The sequence below is a fragment of the Styela clava genome, chromosome 12, assembly GCF_964204865.1.
Source record: "Styela clava chromosome 12, kaStyClav1.hap1.2, whole genome shotgun sequence".
In the NCBI taxonomy this organism is placed as follows: domain Eukaryota; kingdom Metazoa; phylum Chordata; class Ascidiacea; order Stolidobranchia; family Styelidae; genus Styela; species Styela clava.
In genome coordinates this window covers 20,860,552-20,867,746 of record NC_135261.1, presented here as the reverse complement: position 1 = coordinate 20,867,746, position 7,195 = coordinate 20,860,552, and the positions used below count along the sequence as shown (strand labels likewise).

The window sequence follows — 7,195 nt, the reverse complement described above, 5'->3', positions numbered from 1 at the left end:
AATGGCAACCATTACAAAAATATCAATATGGTGTGGCAGATAATTTTTTTTTCTAGTATTTATTTATTTATTTTTTTGTTTACTGTATAGTATACCCTAAATTTATCGCGTTTCATTCTTACTTAAATAACTTCTCAGTGGTTGTGTGTGTGTGTGGCTGGTGGGTGCATGTGAGCCAGTGTGAAATAACTTGATAATTTTAGGTGAGTAAACACGTACCACTTCCTCTTGGCAAAACCTTTCATCTTATATTTTGTACGTTATAAACCTTATCTAAGGTTTTGTTTGCTCCCCTGATTTCATAATCAGATTTTATTTATTTGTTTTTATCTGTCAAATGTATTGTTATGCTGATTATGGAGTCGAAATAAACTTATACTTATACTTATACTATATATCTATACTAAAAGGCTGTACCCGTTGCAGGCACCTTACAGGTACGGTACTGTACAGGTCGCAACTGCTATTTCGAACCAAAAAATAGTAGACAGTCATGCTGATGCAATCAAGGGTACCGGTAGCCTACCGTATGTCAGTACGGGAGAATTTGTCTTTGATACGATGTTGCATTTTTATTAAACAGAATCTATTAGTGAATTATTTTGGTAGACTAGCTATGTGTAAACGCTGCGCATATGGTATTTGTCGGTCTGAAAGCCTGTACGGTACCACTGCCGTTCAAATGGAGTAAGATTTGTGCCTTTTCCGAAGCCACATATTGACTGCCAAAAAGCAATGAGATGGATAAAGGAATGCAACAGGCCCCACAGTATATTCAATCTAGGAAAAATCACCAGAAATACCTTCGTGTGTACCAAGGTAGGCCAACATAAATATTGTTTTCGATACCTATGATATATTCAATATGTTATTTCTTATATGAAATAAATTTTCATACAAGCAATGCGTTCCATCATGCATTTTCATGGAGGCGGTGGACCAACTGATGAATACCCTGACCCTATATCAGATTCTTGTCGCCCAACAGAGAAGCATCATCAAATTGTGAGGTAATGATTACTTATAGCATAATTTACCTTTGGATCATAATTTAACAGGATCTGTCACCAGATACTTCATTTGATACAAAGACATGCGAATCTGACGAAAGTGAGAAAGGATTGTCAGGGATCCAACCAGTTCTGCCCCCAGACTTTACTTGAAACTACCTCAAGTGCCGCTGATGAAAAGTCAGCGCTTTGTCAGACAGCAGAAAAATGTAAGCAAGCATCATCATCATTTTATTTTGGTTCTCTGGCATAAAACAACACAAAAAGTCAACATACAAACAAAATGCAGAGAAAAGTGGAAGTCGAGCATAACTTAAAATAGATTTCAAAAAGTACGCGACTACCTACCAGAAAAAGAAATAATAATAATAAAAGGTCACGAAAGAATTAACAAGATTCAGAATCGAAACTGCAACTGCAAAGTCACACCAAGCTGCTCCTGATACCAGAAGTTGGCCCTGCACTTGGTAGTAACTGTGGTGTGTGATGAATACCCTTATTTTGTTAGGTTGTTTTGCATTTATTACTGTCATATAAATCACAAATTGTTCATAATCACCTGATAATTTTAGAACCGAACCAAGTGGTGGGTGTTTGCCCATCTGACTATATAACAATGAGGTAGTGCCCAGTGAGAGCAATTCTTCCATATCATCAGGAGATGAAACCAGGCAGCTTTAATAAATTAACTCGGACGCTCCATTGCTTTCATGGTTTTTGTTTGTTGTGCCCAAAAGCATATATCTGGTGTGTATTTTTATCCTATACAGCACAATATCTGCAAAACTGTATAATTTGTAGTAATTTTCTTGGATTTACTTGCTTGTTCCTTCATCATATATTTTTTATAATCTGTTATATTCTATTTCTACACTGAATGAATAAACTATATTGTAAAACCTATCACATACCCGACTGTTTTTGGTTTAACCGGCATGATTGGAACTCTGGCTCGATCTAACTTCGTGGGATTAGCACCAACTACAGACGACAAAACTGTTGGATCTATTTTGTTCCCTCCATATAGGTTGTTACCAATGCTGGGGAAGGCTTGTACATGCTTGGCTCAGCGGAAAATCTTTTATTCCCCTTAATTTCATATGTTGGATAGTCTTGGTTAGTTCATTTAAACCATGTTAATCACTATAACATTATTGGTCTTGTAATTTTATGTGGTATGTAATCGATCATAATACTTCAATAAACCTGTTGAATCTAATCTTTCAATAGTATATTTGCACCCATCTTACTGAGCTAATAAATCTGTGTTTCTATGATACGACATAAACTCAAGTGGCCTCACCGTGCCTAGCATGTACAAATTGCATCAGAGACTTGGTGACTATCCAGCGACACCACTATTTGAAGATGATGTGGTGGCAGACTGGCAGAGACTCCTGAACTTATCTGTAGCACTTGGCTTTGAAATTGACGACTGAACCATCATGAATGTATCTGAAAAAAATATTCACCTGTTCAAAATTACAGATTTCTGTAGTTTGTGTAATGTTTCCAGGAATGTATTTAAAAGACTTTAAACTTCCCCTGCATTTCATTTGCTTCTATGCTAAACCCACCAATTCAGCCCTAACTTGGACGCTATCTATCAGTCTATGAACTATAGGATATGATAACGGTAAGTTTAAATATTACCTTTCAATGAAAAGTATTGTATCCTTCTCCTGCTGGGCGAAAGAAAAGTTCTTGGAGAACCAAGTCATCTCTGAGTAATTTTTATTTTTGTATGGTAAATAAGCTTTTAGAACTAAGTTAGGTACTGAATAGTGCATGATTGCCACCAGGTAACTAAGTTAACTATCAACTAAGTTAAGTACGTTAACGGCAATGTGAAGACGGAATAACGTTAATAATAGATCACTTGACAATATGTTATAACGTTAGAAGCACGAAAATACCGCCATCACCAGTGAAATGCCATTCGAAGGCCTATAAAACGAGCAACGTACCACTCTATCGCCCTACACAAGCCTGAATATTTGCAATGTTTGTCTGAGCGACCAAAATCAAAACAATAAAGGTCAAAGGTCGGGGAAAGGTCCATTGAACCGAAATTTGCAGGGAATGTAAATTACCGCACGAATGTTTCACCGAGCAATTTTGGCACCGTTTGGACAATAAATGGCCGAGTTATTGACGAAAATATAGTAATTTTGTCCGAAGTTAGGCGCTTTTAACAAACGCATTCACCTTCAGTAAGTAGGCTAGCGCTGTGCGACACAGAAACAACAGTAACAAGAATATGTCCGTGTATTATGCTGGATGGCTAAACGCAAAAGCGGGGGGACCTTTGCCTGATGTGTCGGGACGGCGTACAAGACGCCAAAAAGCGGGACGTATGGTAAGCCTACCGATATTACACAAACAAACATATCGTATATTCTGTCGTTTATATCTATAACTAGGACTACAATCAATAAAAAAGCATTCGGCAAGAGTGTATTCGCTTTTCAAAAGCGCGAGCTAATACGTCAACCGTTCAACGTTGTCAGGGAAACAACCACTACGGTCTGACGGTAGGTACGGTACCGGTAAGGTAATTTGTTTTATAAGCATGATTATTCAGTAAATTAAGTTATAAGCGTCATTTCTTCGGTAAATCTTTTAGAGCAGAAATTACGTTGACAGGTTGGAATCTCAACACAGCAGTAGCAGGGATGACTAACCCGTTTTTTAATGAATAGATCGCACATCTGAACATAAAAGAACGGACGTGTCAAGAGTCTGTAATCCAGTAATCCCAAGCTATGTAACTTGCTTGCATGCGTTTCTCCGCTAACTTATATTCTACTATTGTAAAGAACTAACGTTAACTTCAAATAAAATAGAAATACCTAAAGGCAGAAAGGTAACCCTCCCGTTCGAACGATTTTGGATAAAATTGTTGTATTGGCAATGTTAATGAGTTTATTTGTGATATTAAAGAGAGTTCTGGATTGAAATTTGAAACACAGGCTCATATTGAACAAGAAGAGAAATGATGATAAATATGTTTAATACATTGTGTAAATATTTTCAATCTGTATGCGGTTGCCTGAAAGTAATAACAGTGGTAGGAATAACCAAAGTTACCCCAGCCCACACTCGCTCAGCCCACACTCAGCCTGACGTCAAGGGGTTAACCAACTATTTTACTGACTTTATAAACGTAATTACATAAAAACTTGGTGACTCTGACAATATAGAGACCATATCTGATATACACAACGCAAATACAATACCAAGCCCGGCCCAGTTACCCCTCGCATGGCCTGACAAAAACGAGTGTGGGCCAGCGTCACACGAGTGTGGGCTAGCGTCACACGAGTGTGGGCTGGCATCCTACGAGTGTGGGCTAGCGTCACACGAGTGTGGGCTGACGTTCTGACAATGTTTCACCGTAAGTTAAGGCATCCTAAACGTTCACAGATTACTAAATTACATATATCCATGTTTAACTCAGCGCCAGAACCTCTCAAAGTCCGGCAATTGATGGCACAAAATAGCCACAATTGCCGGGAAAATAAATCGAAATCAGTTGAACAATGATATCTCTAATCACTGTTGCCAGATATATAGGTGGACAAGCATGAATTCACAGGAAGGTTTCACAACAAAAAAAAATTATATCTAAGCGAAATACCAAACCTATTCATTTCCATCAATAAGAATGAGATATGAACAAATCGAATCTGATTTGCACAAATACATCTTTTAAAATAAAGATTGAACAAGCAAATTCAAAAGCAAATTAAGTAACATTTACCCAAAGGGTTACATTGTCTTGATGGCTTTGAAGTCTGATTTCGGCACTTCTAATACTTTGTACGCCATGAAATCGACTTATTACATTATATATCCAATTATCCAACAAATAACGAAAAATTTAAAAATTCTACCGGGGGGAAAGACTTTAAAATAAAAAAAGAATGTACCTATGTATAAAGATAATTCTATTTCCCGACAATGGTATTTTATGACAAAATGCAACAGAGAATTGAAACTTTTCTATTAATTTGTACATCACGACATTTGTTTAATATATTATATAGTGAATTATCTTACAAATACTAAAAAATAAAAAAAATTTACCTGGGGGAAAGACTTTAAAATAAAACCGGAATCTACCTATATCTGACGATAATCATAATTCCCGATAATAGTAATTTATGACAAAATGCAACAAGAAATTGAAACTTTTCTATTTGTTTGTACATCACGAAATTTGCTTATTATATTATATAATGAATTATCTTACAAATATCGAATATTGAAAAAATTCTACCGGGGGGAAAGACTTTAAAATAAAACCGGAATCTACCTATGTCTAACGATAATCATATTTCCCGATAATGGTATTTTATGACAAAATGCAACAAGGAATTTAAACTTTTCTATTTGTTTGTACATCACGAAATTTGCTTACTATATTATATAGTGAATTATCTTTCACATATTGAAAAATAAAAAAATTCTACCGGGTGGAAAGACTTGAAAATAAAACCGGAATCTATCTATGTCTAACGATAATCATATTTCCCGATAATTGTATTTTATGACAAAATGTAACAAGGAATTGAAACTTTTCTATTTGTTTGTACATCACCAAATTTGCTTATTATATAAAATAGTAACTCATCTTATAAATACTGAAAAATAAAAAAATTCTACCGGGGGGAAAGACTTTAAAATAAAACCGGAATCTACCTATGTCTAACGATAATCACAATTCCCGATAATGGTATTTTATGACAAAATGCAACAAGGAATTGAAACTTTTCTATCAATTTGTACATCACGAAATTTGTCTATTATATAAAATAGTGAATCATCTTATAAATACTGAAAAATAAAAAAATTCTACCGGGGGGAAAGACTTTCAAATAAAACCGAAATCTACTTATGTCCAACGATAATTCTATTTCCCGACAATGGTATTTAATTACAAAATGCAACAAGGAATTGAATCTTTTCTATCAATTTGTACATCACGAAATTTGCCTATTATATAAAATAGTAACTCATCTTATAAATACTGAAAAATAAAAAAATTCTACCAGGGGGAAAGACTTTAAAATAAAACCGGAATCTACCTATGTCTAACGATAATCATAATTCCCGATAATGGTATTTTATGACAAAATGCAACAAGGAATTGAAACTTTTCTATCAATTTGTACATCACGAAATTTGCCTATTATATAGAATAGTGACTCATCTTATAAATACTAAAAAATGAAAAAATTCTACCGGGGGGAAAGACTTTAAAATAAAACCGGAATCTACCTATGTCTAACGATAATCATATTTCCCGATAATGGTATTTTTTGACAAAATGCAACAAGGAATTGAAACTTTTCTATTTGTTTGTACATCACGAAATTTGCTTATTATATTACATAATGAATTATCTTACAAATATCAAATATTGAAAAAATTCTACCGGGGGGAAAGACTTTAAAATAAAACCGGAATCTACCTATGTCTAACGATAATCATATTTCCCGATAATGGTATTTTATGACAAAATGCAACAAGGAATTGAAACTTTTCTATTTGTTTGTACATCACGAAATTTGCTTACTATATTATATAGTGAATTATCTTTCACATATTGAAAAATAAAGAAATTCTACCGGGGGGAAAGACTTTAAAATAAAACCGGAATCTATCTATGTCTAACGATAATCATATTTCCCGATAATTGTATTTTATGACAAAATGTAACAAGGAATTGAAACTTTTCTATTTGTTTGTACATCACCAAATTTGCTTATTATATTATATAATGAATTATCTTACAAATATCAAATATTGAAAAAATTCTACCGGGGGGAAAGACTTTAAAATAAAACCGGAATCTACCTATGTCTAACGATAATCACAATTCCCGATAATGGTATTTTATGACAAAATGCAACAAGGAATTGAAACTTTTCTATTTGTTTGTACATCACCAAATTTGCTTATTATATTATATAATGAATTATCTTACAAATATCAAATATTGAAAAAATTCTACCGGGGGGAAAGACTTTCAAATAAAACCGAAATCTACTTATGTCCAACGATATTTCTATTTCCCGACAATGGTTTTTATTACAAAATGCAACAAGGAATTGAATCTTTTCTATCAATTTGTACATCACGAAATTTGCCTATTATATGAAATAGTAACTCATCTTATA

General features: G+C 34.1%; 1 long non-coding RNA gene across 1 annotated transcript; it reads left to right on the top strand.

The window, feature by feature from the left end:
- Window positions 1-487: 487 nt before the first annotated feature.
- On the top strand, window positions 488-2,371 carry LOC144430763 (uncharacterized). Its single transcript, XR_013479708.1, has 2 exons — window positions 488-819; window positions 1,059-2,371. It is a non-coding gene; the product is annotated as an uncharacterized LOC144430763 (long non-coding RNA).
- The last annotated feature ends 4,824 nt before the right edge of the window (window positions 2,372-7,195 follow it).